This window comes from Balaenoptera ricei, chromosome 1 (assembly GCF_028023285.1).
Source record: "Balaenoptera ricei isolate mBalRic1 chromosome 1, mBalRic1.hap2, whole genome shotgun sequence".
NCBI classification, from domain to species: domain Eukaryota; kingdom Metazoa; phylum Chordata; class Mammalia; order Artiodactyla; family Balaenopteridae; genus Balaenoptera; species Balaenoptera ricei.
The window spans coordinates 58,683,326-58,706,864 of record NC_082639.1 but is presented as its reverse complement, the minus strand read 5'-3'; positions in this window follow the sequence as shown (position 1 = coordinate 58,706,864).

Sequence of the window (23,539 nt, the reverse complement as noted above, 5' to 3'; positions counted from 1 at the left end):
TGTTATATCTTCTTCTTGGATTGATCCCTTGATCATTATGTAGTGTTCTTCTTTGTCTCTTGTAATAGTCTTTGTTTTAAAGTCTATTTTGTCTGATATGAGAATTGCTCCTCCAGCTTTCTTTTGACTTCCATTTGCATGGAATATCTTTTTCCATCCCCTCACTTTCAGTCTGTATGTGTCCCTAGGTCTGAAGTGGGTCTCTTGTAGACAGCATATAGATGGGTCTTGTTTTTGTATCCATTCAGCAAGCCTGTGTCTTTTGGTTGGAGCATTTAATCCATTTACATTTAAGGTAATTATTGATATGTATGTTCCTATTACCATTTTCTTAATTGTTTTGTGTTTATTATTGTAGGTCTTTTCCTTCTCTTGTGTTTCCTGCCTAGAGAAGTTCCTTTAGCATTTGTTGTAAAGCTGGTTTGGTGGTGCTGAATTTTCTTAGCTTTTGCTTGTCTGTAAAGCTTTTAATTTCTCCGTCAAATCTGAATGAGATCCTTGCTGGGTAGAGTAATCTTGGTTGTAGGTTTTTCTCTTTCATCACTTTAAATATGTCCTGCCACTCCCTTCTGGCTTGCAGAGTTTCTGCTGAAAGATTAGCTGTTAACCTGATGGGGATTCCCTAGTGTGTTATTTGTTTTTTTTCCCTTGCTGCTTTTAATATGTTTTCTTTATATTTAATTTTTTACAGTTTGATTAATATGTGTCTTGGTGTGTTTCTCCTTGGATTTATCCTATATGGGACTCTCTGTGCTTCCTGGACTTGATTAACTATTTCATTTCCCATATTAGGGAAGTTTTCAACTATAATCTCTTCAAATATTTTCTCAGTCCCTTTCTTTTTCTCTTCTTCTTCTGGGACCCCTATAATTAGAATGTTGGTGCATTCAATGTTGTCCCAGAAGTCTCTGAGACTGTCCTCAGTTCTTTTCATTCTTTTTTCTTTATTCAGCTCTGCAGTAGTTATTTCCACTATTTTATCTTCCAGGTTACTTATCTGTTCTTCTGCCTCAGTTATTCTGGTATTGATCCCTTCTAGCGAATTTTTAATTTCATTTATTGTGTTGTTCATCTCTGTTTGTTTGCTCTTTAGTTCTTCTAGGTCCTTGTTAAACATTTCTTGTATTTTCTCCATTCTATTTCCAAGATTTTGGATCATCTTTACTATCATTATTCTGAATTCTTTTTCAGGTAGACTGCCTATTTCCTCTTCATTTGTTAGGTCTGGTGGGTTTTTGCCTTGCCCCTTCATCTGCTGTGTGTTTCTCTGTCTTCTCATTTTGCTTAACTTACTGTGTTTGGGGTCTCCTTTTTGCAGGCTACAGGTTCGTAGTTTCTGTTGTTTTTGGTATCTGTCCCCAGTGGCTAAGATTGGTTCAGTGGGCTGTGTAGGCTTCCTGGTGGAAGGGACTAGTGCCTGTGTTCTGGTGGATGAGGCTGGATCTTGTCTTTCTGGTGGGCAGGTCCACGTCTGGTGGTGTGTTTTGGGGTGTCTGTGGCCTTATTATGATTTTAGGCAGCCTCTGTGCTAATGGATGGGGTTGTGTTCCTGTCTTGCTAGTTGTTTGGCATAGGGTGTCCTGCACTCTAGCTTGCTGGTCGCTGAGTGGAGCTGGGTCTTGGCGTTGAGATGGAGATCTCTGGGAGATATTTGCCATTTGAAATTACGTGGAGCTGGGAGGTCTCCTGTGGACCAGTGTCCTGAACTTGGCTCTCCCACCTCAGTGGCACAGCCCTGATGCCTGGCTGGAGCACCAAGAGCCTGTCCTCCACACCGCTCAGAAAAAAAGGGGGAAAAAAAAGAAAGAAAGAAAGAAGAAGATGAAATAAAATAAAGTTATTAAAATAAAAAATAATTATTAAGAAAAAAAAATTTTTAAGTAAAAAAAAACAAAAAAACCGGACAGACAGAACCCTAGGACAAATGGTAAAAGCAAAGCTATACAGACAAAATCACACAGAAGCATACACATACACACTCACAAAAAGAGAAAAAGGGGAAAAAATATATTTATCGTTGCTCCCAAAGTCCACCTCCTCAATTTGGGGTGATTCGTTGTCTATTCAGGTATTCCACAGATGCAGGTACATCAAGTTGATTGTGGAGATTTAATCCACTGCTCCTGAGGCTGCTGGGAGAGATTTCCCTTTCTTTTCTTTGTTCGCACAGCTCCTGGGTTTCAGCTTTGGATATGGACCCGCCTCTGCCTGTAGGTTGCCTGAGGGCGTCTCTTCTTCACTCAGACAGGACGGGGTTCAAGGAGCAGCTGATTCGGGGGCTCTAGCTCATGCAGGCCAGGGGGAGGGAGGGGCATGGATGCGGGGTGAGCCTACAGCGGCACAGGCTGGCATGACGTTGCGACAGCCTGAGGCGTGCCGTGCATTCTCCCGGGGAAGTTGTCCCTGGATCACGGGACCCTGGCAGTGGTGGGCTGCACAGGCTCCTGGGAGGGGCGGTGTGGAGAGTGACCTGTGCTTGCACACAGGCTTCTTGGTGGTGGCAGCAGCTGCCTTAGCATCCCATGCCCGTCTCTGGGGTCCGCGCTGATAGCCACTGCTCGTGCCCTTCTCTGGAGCTCCTTTAAGAGGCACTCTGAATCCCCTCTCCTCGCGCACCAGGAAACAAAGAGGCAAGAAAAAGTCTCTTGTCTCTTTGGCAGCTCCAGACTTTTTCCCAGACTCCCTCCCGGCTAGCTGTGGCGCACTAGCCCCTTCAGGCTGTGTTCACGCCGCCAACCCCAGTCCTCTCCCTGCGATCTGACCTCCGAAGCCCGAACCTCAGCTCCCAGCCCCCGCCCACCCCAGCGGGTGAGCAGACAAGCCTTTCAGGCTGGTGAGTGCTGGTTGGCACCGATCCTCTGTGCAGGAATCTCTCCACTTTGCCCTCCGCACCCCTGTTGCTGCGCTCTCCTCTGTGGCTCCGAAGCTTCCTGCCTCCGCCACCTGCAGTCTCCGCCCGCAAAGGGGCCCCTAGTGTGTGGAAATCTTTCCTCCTTCACAGCTCCCTCCCACTGGTGCAGGTCCCGTCCCTATTCTTTGTCTCTGTTTTTTCTTTTTTTCTTTTGCCCTACCCAGGTACGTGGGGAGTTTCTTGCCTTTTGGGAGGTCTGAGGTCTTCTGCCAGTGTTCAGTAGGTGTTTTGTAGGAGTTATTCCACGTGTAGATATTTTTTTGATGTATTTGTGGGGAGGATGGTGATCTCCAGGTCTTACTCTTCCACCATCTTGAAGCTCCTTGCAAGCATCTTTTCTGACCACAAGGGTATGAAAGTAAAAATAAACTACAAGAAAAAACTGGAAAAAACACAAACATACGAAGTCTAAACAATATGATACTAAACAACCAATGAGTCATAGAAGAAATAAAAGAAGAAATTAAAAAAATATTTTGAGACAAATGAAAATGGAAACACAATGTTCCAAAATCTATGAGATGTAACAAAAGAAGTTCTAAAAAGAAGTTTATAGCAATACAGGGATAGCTCAGGAAATAAGAAAATCTCAAACAATCTAACCTTACACCTAAAGGAACTAGGGGAAAAAGCATTAGTAGAAGGAGGGAAATAAAGATCAGAGCATAAATAAATAAAATACAGGCCAAAAAACAATAGAAAAGATTAATGAAACGAAGAGCTGCTGCTTTGAAAAGATAAACAAAACTGACAAACTTTTAACCAGACTCATCAAAAAAAAAGAAAGGACCCAAATAAATAAAATCAGAAATGAAACAGAAGTTACAACCAGCACCACAGAAATCAAAGGATCGTAAAAGATTACCATGAACTATTTTGTACCAAAAATTAGACAACCTAGAAGAAATGGATGAATTTCTAGAAACATACAATCTTCCAAGACTGAAGAAGAAATCAGGAAGAAAGAAATAGAAAATATGAAAAGATCAATTACCCGTAATGAAATTAAATCAGTAATCACAAAACTCCCTTCAAACAAAAGTTCAGGACAGATGGCTTCACAGGTGAATTTTACCAAGTATTTAAAGAAGAATTAACACCTATTCTTCTCAACCTATTCCAAAAAATTGAAAAGGAAGGAATGCTTCCAAACTCATTCTATGAGGCCAGCATCACCTGATATCAATACCAAACAAAGAAACCACATGAAAAAAATTACAGGCCAAAATCATTGATGAACATAGAGGCAAAAATCTTCAACAAAATATTAGCAAACCAAATTCAACAATACATTGAAAGGATTATACACCATGATCAAGTGAGATTTATCCCAGGGATTCAAGGATGGTTCAGTATTCACAATTTAATCAATGTGATACACCACATTAACAAAATGAAGAATACAAACCCTATGATCATCTCAATAGATGTAGAAAAAGCTTTTGACAAAATTCAACATCCATTTATGATAAAAAAAAAAAAACTCAACAAAGTGGGTATGGAGAGAACATACCTCAATGTAATAAAAGCTGTATATGACAAATACACAGCCAATATCATACTCATAGCGAAAAGCTGAAAGCATTTCCTCTGAGATCAGTAACAAGACAAGGATGCCAACTCTTGCAGGTTTTATTCAACATGATATTGGAAATCCTAGCCACAGCAATCTGACAAGAAAAGGCATCCAAATTGGAAGGGAAGAGGTAAAACTGTCACTGTTTGCAGATGAAATGATACTATATATAGAAAATGCTAAAGTCTCCACCAAAGTCTATTAGAACTAATAAATGAATTCAGTAAAGTTGCACATATGGAAATTAACATACAGAAATCTACTGCGTTTCTATACACTAATAACAAACTATCAGAAAGAGAAATCAGGGAAACAATCCCATTTACAATTGCATGAAGAAGAATAAAATACCTAAGAATAAATCTAACCAAGGAAGTATGAAAGACCTGTACTCTGAAAACTATAAGACGTTCATGAAAGAAATTGAAGATGACACAAACAAATGGAAAGGTATACTATGCTCATGGATTGGAAGAATTGGTATTTTTTAAATGTACATGCTACTTAAGGCAATCTACAGATTCAGTGGAATCCCTGTCAAAATACCAATTGCATTTTTCATAAAATTAGAAGAAATAATCCTAAAATTAGGATGGAACCACCACAAAAGACCTCAAATAGCCAAAGCAATCTTGAGAAAGAAAATAAAGTTGGAGGTATCACATGCCCTAATTCCAAACTATAGTACAGAGCTATAATTATCGAAACAGGATGGTACTGGCACAAAACAGACACATAGATCAATGGAATAGGATAGAAGCCCAGAAATAAACCCAAGCTTATATGGTTAATTAATCTATGACAAAATAGGCAAGAATAAACTATGGGGAAAAGACAGCCTCTTCAATAAACTGTGTTGGAAAAACTGGAATGCTACATGTAAAAGAAGGAAACTGGACCACTTTCTCACCCCATATTCAAAAATAAACTCAAAATGGATTAAAGACTTAAATGTAAGATCTGAAACCACAATACTCACGGAAGAAAACATAGGCAGTAAACTCTTTAACTTCAGTCTCAGCAACATGCTTTTTCGATCTGTCTCCCCAGGCAAGGGAAACAAAAGCAAAAATTAAAAAATGGAACTACATCAAACCAAAAGCTCTTGCACAGTGAAGGAAACCATCAACAAAATGAAAAGGCAGCCTACTTAACAGGAGAAGATATTTGCAAATAATATATCTGATAAGGGGTTAATATTAAAAATATATGAAGAACTCACCCAATTCAGTGTCAAAAACAATCTGATTAAAAAATTGGCAGAGAGCTTGAATAGACATTTTTCCAAAGAAGACATTCAGATGACCAACAGATACATGAAAAAATGTTCCATCTCACTAATTATCAGGGTAATGCAAATCAAAACCATAGTAAGATATCACCTCACACCTATCAGAATGGCTCTTATCAAAAAGACAACAAATAGCAAGTGTTGGCAAGGCCATAGAAGAAAAGGAGCCCTTGTACACTGTTAGTAGGAATGTAAATTGTTACAGCCACTATGAAAAACTGTATGGAGGTTCCTCAAAAAATTAAAAATAGTACTACCAAATGATCCAGCAATTCCACTTCTGGGTATCTATCTAAAGAAAACTAAAACATTAATTTGGAGAGATATAAGCACTGTGTTCATCATAGCATTATTTACAATAGTCAAGATATGGAAGCAGCCTAAGTGTCTGTCAATAGATAAATGGATAAAGGTGTGGTGTATATACTACATACCTCTATATATAATGGAATGTGACCCAGCCATTAAAAAAAGTGAAGTCTTGCCATTTGCAATAACATGGATGGATCTAGAGGGTATTATGCTAAGTGGAGTATGTCAGACAAATGCCATGCTATTTCACTCATATGTGGAGTCTAAAAAACAAAATAAATGAATAAACAAAGCAAAATATAAGCAGACCTATAGATACAGAGAATAAACTGGTGGTTGCCAGAGGGGAGGGTCCTGGGAAAAATGCTTGAAATAGGTAAAGGGGGTTAAGAGGTACAAACTTCCAGTCATGCAATACAGGCATACCTTGTTTTACTGTGCTTCATTTTATTGTGCTTTGCAGATACTGCATTTTTACAACTTGAAGGTATGTGGCAACCCTGCGTTGTCAGTTGATGGTTAGCATTTTTTAGTGATAAAGTATTTTTTGATTAAGATATGTTGCACCCTTAACTACAGCATAGTGTAAACATAACTTTTATATGTCCTGGGAAACCAAAAAATTTGTGTGACTTGCTCTATTGCAATATTTGCTTTATTGTAGTGGTATATAACCAAACCTGCAATATCTTTGAGGTATGCCTGTAAATAAGTCAAGGGGATATATTGCACATCACAGGTAATATAGTCAACAGTATTGTAGTAACTTTGTATGGGGACAGATGGTTACTAGACTTATCATGGTGGTCATTTTGTAATGTATTTAAATGTTGAATCACTGTTTTGTATACCTGAAACTAACATAATATTTTATGTCAATTGTATTTCAATTAAAAAATAATGACTTTATTAAATCTCAAAAAAAAAAGGAAAAAAAAAGAGAGAGAGAGAGTATTAAGTGTCCCAAAAACAGCTTTAGGGGAATTAGACCACGTCACCTCTGTGCCCATATGTATTGTAGCCCCTGAGGGCAGGAAATTGCCTGTCTTATTTACCATTCAATCTCCTATGCCTAGAATAGTCCTGGCACAGAGAAAGCATTCAATAAATGGAGGCACTGAAGGAATATGTTTATATTATCTGTGTATTTCATCCCTGAAAGTCTGAAATGCATGAGGCATTGCAAGAACCATGCTCATCAAAGGGAAATCTAGTTAGGTTAATTATATTGTGCTCAATAAGGCCTGAGCAAACTGTTCATCCTCTACAGAGCCCCAGAGTCATATCGCTAAAGGGAAAACCCTACATGTCCCTCCTACACCTTAAACTCTCTAATACTTGTCTCAGGCCTACAAGCATAAACTCTGGAGCATGATACACACAGCTTTCCTGTGCCACTGTGCCCCTTCTGATCACATATCCTGCATCTCCCCAGCCCTCACATTAGGTTCCAGGAAAATGGCTTATGAGTCCCTAAATGTGGAGGATGTTTTACTCCTCTGTAACTTTGCAAGCACTGTTCCTATGTCTGAAATGCCACTTGCTCCTCCCCTTAGCCACTTAAAAACTTCATCTTCAAAATCCAGCTTAACTGTCAACTCCCCTGTGAAGTTTTCCCTGATCTCACCCAGCTGCTAGCCCAGTCCTCCAAATAATCTCTCTCCTCTGAACTGTGCACATTTGTGAGTTGCTGCATTCATCACATGCTGCTCTTCTTTTCTTTACTTTTTTTCTTTGGAGTATAGCTGACTTACAATGTTGTGTTAGTTTCAGGTGTAGAGCAAAGTGATTCAGTTATACATATACATATATCCATTCTTTTTCAGATTCTTTCCCCATATAGGTTATTACAGAATATTGAGTAGAGCTCCCTGTGCTATGCAGTAGGTCCTTTTTGATTATCTGTTTTATATAGTAGTGTGTATATGTTAATCCCAAACTCCTAATTTATCCCCCCCACACCTTTCTCTTTTGGTACCCATAAGTTTGTTTTCTAAGTCTGTGAGTCTGTTTCTGTTTTGTAAGTAAATTCATTTTTATCATTTTTTTTAGATTCCACATATAAGTGATATCATATGATATTTGTCTTTGTCTGACTTACTTCACTTAGTTTGATAATCTCTAGGTCCTTTCATGTTGCTGCAAATGGCATTATTTCATTCTTTTTTTATGGCTGACTAATATTCCATTGTGGGTGCCCCCACTATTATTGTGTTATTGTTGATTTCTCCTTTTATGGCTGTTAGTATTTGCCTTATATATTGAGGTGCTCCTATGTTGGGTGCATATATAATTACAATGGTTATATCTTCTTCTTGGATTGATCCCTTGATCATTATGTAGTGTCCTTCTTTGCCTCTTGTAACAGTCTTTATTTTAAAGTCTATTTTGTATGATATGACTATTGCTACTCTAGCTTCTTTTGATTTGCATTTGCATGGAATGCATTTTTCCATCCCCTCACTTTCAGTCTGTATGTGTCCCTAGATCCAAAGTGGGCTTGTTGTAGACAGCATATGTACGGGTCTTGTTTTTGTATCCATTCAGCCAGTCTGTGTCTTTTGGTTGGAGCATTTATTCTGTTTAAGGTAATTACCAATATGTATGTTCTTATTGCCATTTTGTTAATTGCTTTGGATTTGTTTTTGTAGGACTTTATTCTTCCCTTCCTCTTTTATTCTCTTCTCTTATAATTTGATCACTATTTTTAGTGTTGTGTTTGGATTTTTCTTTTTTGTATGTATATCTAGGGTAGATTTTTGTTTCACAGTTACCATGTGGTTTTGATATAGCAGTCTATATATAAAAAAGATTGTTTTAAGTTGCTGGTCTCTTAATTTCAAATGCATTTCCAATATCCTTCATTTGTACTCTCCTCTTCTCATGATTGCTGGTTTTGATATCATATTTGTATGTAGATTATTTCCTACCTTTACTGTATGTTTGCCTCTACCGATGAGCTTTCCCATTTGTAATTTTCTTCTTTCTAGTTGGGACCTTTTCTTGTCCACCTAGAGAAGTTCCTTTAGAATTTGTTGTAAAGCTGGTTTGGTGGTGCTGAATTCTCTTAGCTTTTGCTTGTCTGTAAAGCTTTTGATTTCTCTGTCAAATCTGAATGCGAGCCTTGCTGGGTAGAGTATTCTTGGTTGTAGGTTTTTCCCTTCCAGCACTTTAAATATATTGTGCCACTCCCTTCTGACCTGCAGAGTTTCTGATGAAAAATAAGCTGATAACCTTATGGGGATTCCCTTGTATGTTATTTGTTGCTTTTCCCTTGTTGCTTTTAATATTTTCTCTTTGTCTTTAATTTTTATCAATTTGATTAATATGTGTCTTGGCATGTTCCTCCTTGGTTTTATCCTGTATAGGATTCTCTGCACTTCCTGAACTTGGGTTACTATTTCCCTTCCCATGTTAGGGAAGTTTTCAGCTATTATCTCTTCAAATATTTTCTCAGGCCCTTTTTCTCTCTTTCTTCTCTTTCTGGGACCCCTATAATGTGAATGTTGGTGCATTGACTGTTGTCCCAGAGGTCTCTAAGACTGTCCTCATTTCTTTTCATTCTTTTTTCTTTACCCTGTTTCACAGCAGTGATTTCCACCACTCTGCCTTCCAGCTCACTTATGCATTTTTCTGCCTCATTTTTTCTGCTATTGACTCCTTCGAGTGTATTTTTCATTTCAGTTTACTTATTGTTCAACTCTGTGTTTTTGTTCTTTATATCCTCTAGCTCTTTGTTAAACATTTCTTGGGTCTTCTTGGTCTGTGCCTCTATTCTTTTTCTTTTTCTTTTTTTTTTTAAAGATTTATTGATTGATTGATTGATTGATTGATTGCTATGTTGGGTCTTCGTTTCTGTGCTAGGGCTTTCTCTAGTTGCGGCAAGCGGGGGCCACTCTTCATCACGGTGTGCGGGCCTCTCACTATCGTGGCCTCTCTTGTTGCGGAGCACAGGCTCCAGACGCGCAGGCTCAGTAGTTGTGGCTCACAGGCCTAGTTGCTACGTGGCATGTGGGATCTTCCCAGACCAGGGCTCGAACCCATGTCCCCTGCATTAGCAGGCAGATTCTCAACCACGGCACCACCAGGGAAGCCCCCTATTCTTTTTCTGAGATCTTGGATCATCTTTACTGTCATTACTCTGAATTCTTTTTTGGGTAGATCCCCTATCTCCACTTCACTTAGTTGTTCTTCCGGGGTTTTATCTTGTTCCTTCATCTGGAACATATTCCTCTGCTGTCTCAGTTTGTCTAACTTTCTGTTGCGGTCTCCACTTCGCAGGCTGTAGGATTGTAGTTCCTCTTGCTTCTGGTGTCTGCCCCCCTGGTGGGTGAGGCTGGTTCAGAGGCTTGTGCAGGCTTCCTTGTGGGAGGGACTGGTGCCTGCCCTCTGATGGGTGGAGCTGGGTCTTGTCCCTCTGGTGGGCAGGGCTGTGTCAAGTGGTGTGTTTAGAGGCAGCTGTGGGTTTAGGAAGACTTTAGGCAGCCTGCCTGCTGATTGGTGGGGCTGTGTTCCTGATTGGTACTGGCCTGAGGCATCTTAGCACTGGAGCCTACAGGCTGTTTGGTGGGGCCAGGTCTTGGTGTCAAAATGGCAGCCTCCAGGAGAGCTCATGCCAATGAGTACTCCCTGGTACCTCCACCACCAGTGTCCTTGTCCCAACAGTGAGCCATAGCCTCTCCCCACCTCCGCAGGAGACCCTCTAAGACCAGCAGGTGGGTCTGGTCCAGGCTTCTACAAAGTCACTGCTTTTTCCCTGGGTCCTGGTGTGCACGAGACCTGTATGTGCTCTCCAAGAGTGGAGTTTCTGTTTCCCCCAGTCCTGTGGAGTTCTTGCAATCAAGCCCCACTGGCCTTCAAAGCCAAATGCTCTGGGGGCTCCTGCTCCTGATTCCAGACCCCCAGACTAGGGAGCCTGATGTGGGGCTAGAACTCTCACTCCTGTGGGAGAATGTCTGCAATATAATTATTTTCCAGTGTGTGGATCACCCACTTGGTGGTTATGGGATTTGAATATATCATGAATGCACTCCTCCTACTGACTCATTGTGGCTTCTTCTTTGTCTTTGAATGTAGAATATCTTTTTAGGTAGGTTCCAGTCTTTTTTGTTGATCGTTGTTCAGCAGTTAGTTGTGATTTTGATGTTTTTGTGAGAGAAGGTGAGCTCATGTCCTTCTGTTCTGCCATCTTGTCTCCAACCTCTCTTCACACGTTGCTGTTCTATAAGCTTGTTTGTCTTCCCTTTTAGCAGATGAGCCACTTGGGGATAAAGATCATGCTTGTTCATCTGAATAGTTGTGGTAACTAGTACCTAGTTTCATCTAACCAGGATAAGAAAAGTCCCTCTAGCAGTTTCAGACAAAAGGACTGTAATGCCAGGAATTCGATGCATGAGTGACAGAAGAAGCTGAGAAGCCAACCAGAGACAGTGAGCATCTTAGTTTGGGTTTCCAAGAAGCAGACTCTGAGACAAGATTAAAATGCAGGCAATTTATCAGCAAATGCAAGGAATATGGGTAGATGGGGAGAAGTGCTACAGGAAAGGAAGGCAAGGCAACTTGCCCACAAGGGCATCTATTTAGCCAGATACCAAAGTGGGCAGCTGGAGCTTAATTCCACATGGACACTCCAGAAAATAGCACAAAATACACATCTCAGAATTATCCTCACGAAGGGGTAAGGGAGCTGGGGTATTTACACTAGTCAGTCCTTGGTTAAGGGCTATCTCCTGAGGAAATGTTAATTCTTAGGCACTTACAGCCTGCTCTGCACACCAAGTGGGTGTCAGCTGCTTGGGGGTAGCTCTCCAACAAAGATACAGGCAGGAGCTTACCTTTGGAAGTCAGCCTGGCTGACTAAAATGGTAAGTGGATTCTCAGAGATGTAGACAGAGCATTGACAGCATCAGCTATAGTGAGGCAACTCAGAAGTTAACAGAATCGATAGCTGACCTTGACGTCCAGAGTCTGGGGCTGGAGTACTGGGTCCTGGAAGCCAGGAATACATGTAGAAGCTGGAATGCTCATTGTGGGCTTGTTCTTGTTTGGCAGACACTAGAGCCATAGAGGTCATTTAGCCTCTCCCAAAGACTCCACAGGAGGCACTCAGAGGCTTCTTCCTTCCTCCTGTCCTGCAGTCCCCACCAGTGCCTCCCTTGGCCAGAACCAGCTGGAAACCACTTGACAGGAGCTTGGGAAACCAGCCTGCTCTCCAGGATGCAGAGCAGAGTGGATCAGAGTAAGAGCAAACTGGCCCCAGGACTGGCAGACTACCGTGACACTGTGACATACAGAGCTGTGTCCTCCCCCAAACCACCAGAGTCACAATTACCTGGGCAGTTTGTTTAAAAGGCAGATTCCTGGGCCCTAGTCTTGGCCTGATGAATCCAAACCTCACTGATGAGGTTGGGGTCCCAGGAGTCTATTTTTAACAGGTCTCTGAAGAGGTTCTTACACATAACTAAATTTGGGAACTACTGTAGAAGTGACTCAACAAAAATGTTTTGGAGATGTAAAAAAATTAAAGTGAACGGAATAGGTAACAAGATGAAAATTCGATTTCTTGCCAATCCAAAAAATCAATTAACAAAAATGGTCCTTTCCAGTTAATCTAAGTTTAACGGCTTAAAAGTAAGTCTTTGATTTTCATTTTACAAAAAAGTAATCAAAGTCAAAGGATACTAGAAAATATATCCATAAAAGCCTGAGGTAGCACCAGGGAGCAGGATACAAATTGTAGATGCTTTTGTTGGCACACTTATCATACTATATTGCTATTATTGTTGTTGTTGTTGTTATTGTTGTTGTATTGTTTGTCATGGCCACCTACCCTCTACTAGACTCTGAGTTGAAGGGTTGTGTCTTACTACTTTCTGCACACCCAGCACAAAACCTGGCTAATTACACAGGAGGGGTCTGAAAAATGCATGTAGAGTTAAGTTCAGAATCTAAAGCTTCCCCTTAGCCTCTAACGTCTCTGAAGCTGGCTCTTTCAGCTACAGGTCAACTCGGAATGTGGCCAAAGGATTTCTTTTTTTCTTTAAATTTCCAAAACCCTTTCAGGTTTTCCATAAAATTGGCCTTTATAAATTTTTCTCTTGGTTTCAAACACTCATGTGGTAAATTTGTTCAGTGATGCATTACACATGATATATTGTGTTTATTTTGGAATAATTAAGCAATTGTTATCATAGAAATTACATTACTCAGTTTTATTAAGAAAAAGCTTCCCTTTCCTAAGGCAGTAATATATTCAGATTAAAAAATATTCCAAGGCAAGAATCAGACAAAATAAGCATTCAAAAGCACAAATCCAAAATAAGAAAAAGATTAACTGTGTTCCAAAATGAGATGAACAAAAACAACTTATCAATTTTACTATTTCAAGGGAGTGGACAAGAGGATGAAAACTGCATTAAAAAAATTTCCATTACCATAAAAACTCAAATAGGGACATTTATTTACAAGGAAATAAAATAGAAACACAATGCTGCATATATAATAGGAAACCTGTGAGCACCAAACTAGATTCACTTAGGAGACAGTTCCCAGAAATTAAGTAAGAGGACACACTGAAATCAGTCAGACATGGGTTGAAATCTAGGACACAGCATAAAATACCTACATGATCTTGAGCAAATTACAAGATCTGTACCTTTATCTTTTCAAAAATAGTAACAATAGCACCTACTTTATAGGGCCGGCTAAACAGTGAGCTGTCTCTCTATTAACTGCTGTCTCAGTATCTATAAAGTCTGGAGCTGAATAAAAATACAAATTTCCCCCATAGAATTGGCTTCTGGCCATCTAACATAACAATAGCACCTACTTTATAGGGCCGGCTAACCAGTGAGCTGTTTCTCTATTAACTGCTGTCTCAGTATCAATAAAGTCTGGAGCTAAATAAAAATACAAATTTCCCCCATAGAATTGGCTTCTGGCCATCTAACGTCCCCTTAGAGAGACAGCAACTAAGGGGCAGAAGGGACACAGGAAGGGAAGTTATTCCCGGATCAAGCAAGCTAGGGGGCTTGAGTTTGTGTATCGGTCTACAGTGGGCAGTTACAGGATAGTGATGAGGGTCAGGGACTTTTCAGTTACTCTGGGTCCTAATCCTCACTCCATCGTCCACTAACTAGCTGTGTGAAGTAGAAAAAGTTATATATTCTCTCTGTGCTTCAGCTTCATCATTAAAAAAAAATAATGTAACTCATTGGATAGCTGTCAGATTTGTGTGATCATGTGTGTAATGTGTTTATCACAATGCTTGGCGCATAATAAATGTTCAGAACATGCTAGCTAGTAGTAAGAGATGTAGTAGAGTCTGTTTCCTTGGTTCAGGAATAGAATGCCTGCTCCAACATGAATGAGAACTGAAAAGGAAAAATTACAGTCACAGTTCTACGTAGACCGTGTTATCAAGGCATGCACTCAGGGAAATAAGGCAAAGGCACAGATACAGAAACAAGGTACATGTGGGAGATCAGGTCATAATAACAGGGTAGAAATGCAGTAACTAAAACTGGGACAGATAAGCAGCTTTGAACTAGCAGCAAGTGTGACACAATGGTTGGACCAAACCTACTCACAGAGATCAAGTTTTCAGCTGGTGGTAGAGAAGACATCTGGGAAAGGCAGACAGGCAACTTATAAACATATCAAAACTGAAGTCAGTAACTCCTTATCTATCCAGAGTAGTCTTATTCAGTAGTCTCTTTGGCTCCATAAGTAAGCAAACAAGGCTTCTGAGCAATCTTAATCATTGTCATAAAGCCCGTGGAAAAAATGCTTATCTTTTACTCATAGGAAACTTTTCATCTCCTCATTCAGACCCTGTTTACTCTTTTTGAAACTTCTTAAACTGAAGTATAGTTGATTTTCTATATTGTGTTAGTTTCTGGTGTAGAGCAAAGTGATGTATAACAGACCCTGTTTACTCTTATTTTACATGCAATTTTTTTTTTAAGAATAAATTTTATTTATTTATTTATTTTTGGCTGCATTGGGTCTTCGTTGCTGTGTGCAGGCTTTCTCTAGTTGTGGCGAGCGGTGGCTTCTCTTGTTGTGGAACACGGGCTCTAGGCACGCAGGCTTCAGTAGTTGTGGCACGTGGGCTCAGTGGTTGTGGCTCATGGGCTCTAGAGCGCAGACTCAGTAGTTGTGGCACACGGGCTTAGTTGCTCCACGGCATGTGGGATCTTCCCGGACCAGGGCTTGAACCCGTGTCCCCTGCATTGGCAGGTGGATTTTTAACCACTGCGCCACCAGGGAAGTCCCTTTACATGCGATTTTAATGAACATTTGTGTTTGGTTTCCTAGCCCATGACAGGTTTCGGGAGAAAGGGGAAATTTCTTTGGTGGGAATCCTATCCAAAAAAAGTACTATAAAATTATGCAAACTAGAAATAGCCTTATTTTTAAATTTTGTTTTATAGTTTATTTATAGTTTAAAAACTTTAAATTTGTCCCACTTAGAGTATTTTGACTAAATACTGTTTTATTCTTTTTTTTAATTTTCTATTTTAGCTTAGGAATAGTCTTATAAAGCATAGCAGTCTTGCACTATTCATACCAGTGCAAATTACCCCAGATACCTCATAAACTAAGAAAGCACAGTGGATAATTTTGAGTGCCCTCATCAAAATAAATGGTATCACCAACACCCAGTGGATCAAGCCAAAAAACCAAAAGTCACTTTCTTTGCCTAATTCTATAAATCCAATCCACCAGCAAGTCTTATCAGTCATAAGTTCAAAATGTGTTCTGGATTTGTTCACACACCTCTCTTTTTTTTTTTTTTTTTTTTTTTTTTTTTTACACACCTCTCTTTACTTCTACTTTCACCACCCTAGTCTAAGCCACCACAGTCTCTTGCCTGGACCATAGCAATGGCTCTGTTTACAGTAGCCAGGTCATGGAAGCAACCTAAATGCCCATCAACAGACAAATGGATAAAGAAGATGTGGTACATATATACAATGGAATATTACTCAGCCATAAAAAGGAACGAAATTGGGTCATTTGTTGAGATGTGGATGGATCTAGAGACTGTCATACAGAGTGAAGTAAGTCAGAAAGAGAAAAACAAATATCGTATATTAATGCATATATGTGGAACCTAGAAAAATGGTACAGATGAACCAGTTTGCAGGGCAGAAATTGAGACACAGATGTAGAGAACAAACGTATGGACACCAAGGGGGGAAAGCAGCGGGGGGCTGGGGGTGATGGTGTGATGAATTGTGCAGTTGGGATTGACATGTATACACTGATGTGTATAAAATTGATGACTAATAAGAACCTACTGTATAAAAAAATAAATAAAATTTAAAAAATAAGATTAGGACTAAAAAAATAAAATAAAATAAAATAGATAAACAACAAGGACCTACTGTATAGCACAGGGAACTACATTCAATATCTTGTAATAAACTGTAATGGGAAAGAATCTGAAAAATAAAAAATATATATGTAAAACTGAAAAAAAAAAAACCCCACACCGTCCTGTAAGTCAGAAGTCCTGCACAGGTCTCTCTGGGCTAAAACCAAGGTCCAGGCAGGGCTACTTTCCTTTCTGTAAGCTCTAGGGGAGAATACATTTCCTTGCTTTCTGCAGCTTCTAGAGGCTGTCCACATTCCGTGACTTGTGGCCCCTTCTTCCATCTTCAAAGCCAGCAGTGTTGTGTCTCCCTAACCCTATTTCCATCATTGAATGTCTCTCTCTGACCACAATTGGAGAAGGTTCTCCACTTCTAAGGACACTTGCAGTTAGATTGGGCCCACCCAGAGCAACCAGGATAACTCCCCATCGCAAGGTCCTTAGCTTAATTAAGTACATATGCAAAGTCTCTTTTGCCATGTAAGGTAATATTCACAGGTTCTGGTGGTCAGAGTATGGACATTTTTGGAGGGCTGTTATTCTGACAGCTACATGAGATATCCCATAGATATTATCTATTAGAAGTAATGTTTTAAAATGATGCCTACTCCCTGTTTTGTAGCTGGATTCTCCTAGTAGCTACTCAGTCATGGGAGGAAGAGAAAAATCAAAAACTTGACTTAATTTTATTTTCAATTTTTTAGAAATGTATTTTATGGCATTTATGCATATCCCCAACTTGTTCTAAGAGGAATTTAAGGACCCTTAAGGGTCCTTAAGAATATGATAAGGATGATGTGTCAGGTACAGGAATGGTAGCCTCGTGTCTTTCCCTCTTTTCACAGAAACCGTCCTGCAAAGGTAGAGCCTAACAGTTCAGAGCATACACTCTGGGGCCAGACTGGGGCAGGGACTGGACCCATGCCCAGCTCTGTCACCTAATAGCTGCGTCTTTTTTTTTTTTTTTTAACATCTTTATTGGAGTATAATTGCTTTACAATGCTGTGTTAGTTTCTGCTTTATAACAAAGTGAATCAGCTGTACATATACTTATATACCCATATCTCCTCCCTCTTGTGTCTCCCTCCCACCTTCCCTATCCCACCCCTCTAGGTGGTCACAAAGCACCGAGCTGATCTCCCTGTGCTATGTGGCTGCTTCCCACTAGCTATCTATTTTACATGTGGTAGTATATATAAGTCTATGCCACTCTCTCACTTTGTCCCAGCTTACCCTTCCCCCTCCCCATGTCCTCAAGTCCATTCTCTAGTAGGTCTGTGTCTTTATTCCTGTCCTGCCCCTAGGTTCTTCATGACCATTTTTTTTTTTTTTTTAGATTCCATATATATGTGTTAACATACGGTATTTGTTTTTCTGTTTCTGACTTACTTCACTCTGTATGACAAACTCTAGGTCCATCCACCTCACTACAAATAACTCAATTTCGTTTCTTTTTATGGCTGAGTAATATTCCATTGTATATATGTGCCACATCTTCTTTATCCATTCATCTGTCGATGGACACTTAGGTTACTTCCATGTCCTGGCTATTGTAAATAGTGTTGCAATGAACACTGTGGTACATGACTCTTTTTGAATTATGGTTTTCTCAGGGTCTATGCCCAGTAGTACGTTTGCTGGGCTGTATGGAAGTTCTAATTTTAGTTTTTTAAGGAACCTCCATACTGTTCTCCATAGTGGCTGTATCAATTTACATTCCCATCAACAGTGCAACAGGGTTCCCTTTTCTCCACACCCTCTCCAGCATTTATTATTTGTAGATTTTTTGATGATGGCCATTCTGACTGGTGTGAGGTGATACCTCATTTTAGTTTTGATTTGCATTTCTCTAATAATTAGTGATGTTGAGCATCCTTTCATGTGTTTGTTGGCAATCTGTGTATCTTCTTTAGAGAAATGTATATTTAGGTCTTCTGCCCATTTTTGGATTGGGTTGTTTGTTTTTTTGATATTGAGCTGCATAAGCTGCTTGTAAATTTTGGAGATTAATCCTTTGTCAGTTTCTTCACTTGCAAATATTTTCTCCCATTCTGAGGGTTGTCTTTTTGTCTTGTTTATGGTTTCCTTTGCTGTGCAAAAGTTTTTAAGTTTCATTAGGTCCCATTTGTTTATTTTTGTTTTTATTTCCATTTCTCTAGGAGGTCGGTCAAAAAGGATCTTGCTGTGATTTATGTCATAGAGTGTTCTGCCTATGTCTTCCTCTAAGAGTTTTACAGTGTCTGATCTTACATTTAGGTCTTTAATCCATTTTTAGTTTATTTTTGTGTATGGTGTTAGGGAGTGTTCTAATTTCATTCTTTTACAAGTAGCTGTCCAGTTTTCCCAGCACCAGTTATTGAAGAGACTGTCTTTTCTCCGTTGTATATTCTTACCTCCTTTATCAAAAATAAGGTGACCATAGATGCATGGGTTTATCTCTGGGCTTTCTATCCTATTCCATTGATCTAATAGCTGTGCCTTAGCACATGTTCCCCAATTCTCTGTGACTTAGCTTCCTCATCCATAAAATGGGAGTTCATTCATTTAACCAGTATTTATTGAGCACTTACTATATGCCAGCGTAATTCTAGGCACTGGGGATTCAGCCAGAATACACATGTACAGTGTCACTTGTTATTAAGAAATTCACCCACCCTCAGCCCCAACTTCGTGTCTGCCTCAACCTCTACCCCAAGACCCTCTGGACTTCCCAGAATCTAGTGACTAAAAGGATGAGCATGGCAGAGCATGGACCCTCCAGAAGCCTGCCCCAGTGCTCCTGCCTGCATCTGTGGGTACCTGTGCAGAAGAAATCGTTAATTGTGTTTTAATATGGCCTCTAGATTCAACAGTGAAAAAGGAGCAGCCAAAAATGCCTTTAGGATCCTGATGGAGAAGACAGAAAATAAGTAAGGCATATAAGTGTGTGTTTATAAGTAAGGCATATAAGTGTGTGTTTATCATATATATATCTTGCAGGGTAATAAGTGCTGTGGAGAGAATTCTAGCAGGGAAGAGGAGAGAGAATGTCAAGTTTAAAATGTAGCAAGAGAAGACTCACTGAGAAGGAGACATTGGAGAAAAGACCTGAGGAAAGTCAGGGAACGGGGCATGTGGGCACGTAGGGAGGAAGAGAAGAGCAAAGACTTTCAGTGAGGAGCAGGTCTGGCCCGGCCTGGGCACCACGTGGAGCATAAGTGAGCCTGGAGCGAAGGGAGATGAGAAAACATAACACTAGGACCTGCCTCAGAGGATAATTATGAGGATTAAATGAATTACATTTAATTAATTAATTGAATGACCCTAACCTTAACCCTTAGAGCAAGGACTGGCTTATGAAAAGTTCTAAATTATATATATATATTTAAAAACCTATTATTTTTACCATTATTTCAGAAGTATGTCCCATTGAACAAAGTTCAAATGTTTTCCTCCCAGGGCTCTAAGTCCATTCCTTCAAACACCCTCTTGGGGTGTTTCAGTACCTCAGGGTTCCATCGTGACCTGTGTGTCCTCATTCCTGCATGGCCTCGGCTTTAGCCTGTATCTCTGGAGATGTCCAGACTTAGAGTGGCAGGGATCCTTTCACACCCAGGACCTACAATAGCAGATTTTGCGTGCTCTTCCACCAAGGAGAGATTTCATGATATTTAGAAATTGAGTTTGAGCGGGAATCCTCAATAATCACCCTCCACATATTGTCTTGGAGATTGAAGTTACAGCTACATCTTCTACCAGTCTAGTTTGCTGTTCTTGTCTTTTCTTCTTCCCTAAATATCCTGCCCACCACTCTCTATTTACCCAGGGGTTTTAGAGCTTTCCCTAGGGCTCCTTCTAGGCTGTGCTCAGCACAGTCCCCTGGAATCCTCCTGGTCAACAGCGCCTTTTCCATGATAAGAGTGGTGGCCCTTATCTCAGTCACTAGGCGGCTCCATTTCTAGGGGAGGGTGATCAGTTTGTGATGCAGATATGGGGTGTCCAAAGAGTTGTGAAATCCCAGTTGAATCCCCCAAACACACACACACACACACACACACACACACACACACACACTGCAACTAGTATGTCCTATCCCACAAATTCAGAGTACAGATATGGTCACATCACCTTTCTTTTTTACTTGAATACACCCTCATGCCCTATTAGCAAGAAGTGATATCTAGGGATATTCTCAACTCTGACTAGTCCAGTGATCTCCCAGGAGCTTAGACAAAGCAACAACATTCAGACCTGCCCCTCCATACCAAGTTGAAACAAGTGGACAGATGTGTCCAGAGCTGCCATGTCTTCTACCCAGTGTCTCCATGGGGGCTGGTTCTGCCCATTCCTTCCCATGCCTGCCCCCTTATTTTAACTCTGAAGTTACGGGTCTTTCCAATGACACCCTTGCTCTCAGGAATTCTCTCCTATATTCTTTTCACTGTGCTAGGATAGTTGGTCCAGAAGAGCCATTTGATGCACTGTGTAAGACCTAGCCCTATGTCACAAACTTTAAGGTCTTGGTCCCAGGTCATCAGCCTAGACGTCTCCTCTCCATAATGTTGATTTTATTTTAGGAATCTCATAGCCCTTCCCTGTCCTGGGTTAATGGGAGCCCTCTACCCACCCTTCTTCAGCAGCTCTACCCAACCAGACCTCAGGGAGCAGAATTTGGAACCTTGGCCTCTTGTCTTCCAAACACCTTGGTCTCTTATGCAAATCAATTGTCACCTTCACCCCAAATCAATTTCCCCATGTAGCAGGTTTGCTGGATTGACAAAATTCAGATATGCCCAAAACCCAGAACAATGGCTGCTTCTTAGCTCTATATTAAACCACTAAAGGGGCCCCTCAAGAAACAGCACAGCAGACAGACAAGCCTCGCTTGATAATACATATATCCAGACGTTTCAGATGAAAAAGCAAAGGCTGAGGACAAAATCAGATAATGCAGTGTGAGCTATTTGTATCTGACACATTTTTATTTGATCTGTCTAAGCATCATAATACATTTCATTAATCTCCTCTTTTGTCCAATTTGGGTGTGCTCTAGAAGGCTTGAATAATTAAGATGTGCAGATAGTAATATAGATAGTGTAACTCTTCTTTAAATATGTTGGTTACTGACAGAGCTTTCAGGAAGATATTTTGATATAGAAACTCTAAACTCTCCTTGGTTAAAAAGATTTGTTAAAAGCCAATTGCTAGCAGATGGAAGCCCTCAAGACCTCCTGAAACAAGAGGAAAGCATTGCTACTGTGGGTAAATGATGTGCTAGGTCCAAAGACATCAACCTGTTTCCTCTCTATGCTGAAAGGAAGCGATAGCAGGATGCGTCATTACTCTTGATTGAGCATCACAGCACAGAGATGTAATGCTTTAAGATGTGCAATTTGAATAAGCTGGGAGAAACACATTCCACTCAGCAGAATTGTTAAACAGTTTATGAAACAACACTTTGGGAGAGTCTGATCCCTGGCCAACAATATCCGTGGCCGTCTTAATCTCCAGATCTGTCTCTGCATGTCTTTTAGTCTGGAACTTATTGAAAAACCTCAATTTCCTCTCATAGGGAGAACTGATTAGGAGTCAGCTCTCTCAGACTCTGAATCACGTCCGCCTGAGCCAGGGAGAGCAAACAGATTTTCATCTAAAGGGCCAACTCTGATCAATAACAGATTCTGCATCTACATCCAGCCGACGGCCAGGAGTAATGTCTGCGTAGGCACAGGAGGGACGTGCGTAGGCTGTGGTCTGACTCATTCACCTCCGTGCTCCCAGGGCCTCGAACAGTGCGCGGCTCACAGAAGGCGCTCAATCACAATGTGTGAATGAATAACAGATGAACTAATTAATCTATCACCTCCGGCTCCTATCTTTGAAAAAGTGCAGGGTTGTAGAAATCACACTGAACTAGGAGATGTTAGTTGCAAGGCTACCAGCTACCTGGTTAAGTCTCTTTACCACTGAGTCTCAATTTCCTTCTCTATAAGATGAACACAGCGGCATCTACCCTGATTAATAAGCAGTTGAAATAATGCACTCTGCTGAAAACAACCCAGCACCATTTTTTTGTAGCTGAATCCATCAATTTGCCACTTTACCATCAACGTCTCAGAATGAACCTGCCTCTTTTAGCCTGTCTGATCTCAGGACCTCCTGGAGACATGATTATCTTTCAGTCACAGCCCCCTCTGGGAAACCAGCCTCAGAAGGATGGAGAAGGACTAACAAGAAGAATAGGGAATTTGCAATGAATAGATGCATCGGTGATGAAATTGTTAACTCCTGCACAAAATTACATGGTGAACTTTACAATAACATAATAAAAGGAGAACATGAAAAATCTAAGTGCTACATGGTGACATTTAGATACAAGAGAAGAGGTTTCCAGAGGTATCTCCTTGACAACCAAAGGCAGAGTGGAGGGAGTGTAACCTTCTGTAGCCTGTTTCTGTCAAAACAAACTATCACATCATTACACCTGTTCTAGGTGGGGGGGCCTCTCTGGGTTCCACAGAAAAAATCATATTTATTCATTAGAGTAGATTTCATACTCTTTTTAAAGATTCAGAAATGAACATCGCAGGGACATTAGAGAATCACATTCAAACTTCTTAAAGCAGCATTCCAGCTTCTCCATGATCGTGCCCCATCTATCTCCCATTCTCTCTCCTCTGTTCAGATCTTCCCAAAGGCTTTCCATCCACGTGGAATAAAACCCCAAACCCTTAACAACACTGATAAAGCCTGCAGAATCTGGCCAGGCATCACCTCCCTACCTGCATCTGCTGCTGCATTGCCCCGCACCTACTCTGCTGTAGACGTGCTATTCTGTAAACAGTGATCCCCCCTCCACATGTTTGCATGTGCTGTGCCCTCACCCTGGTACACTTTCCACCTTCCTCCTTTCAGGTCCCTGTTGATGTGTCACCTTATCAAAGAGGACTTCCCTGGCCATTCTATTTGAATTAGCAATTCCCACCCCATCATCCTCGGTTCTCTAACCCTTTTAATGTTTTTTCTTCATTGCTCTTATACCATCTGACATTTTGTCATATGTGCATGTATATATACATATGTATATATGTA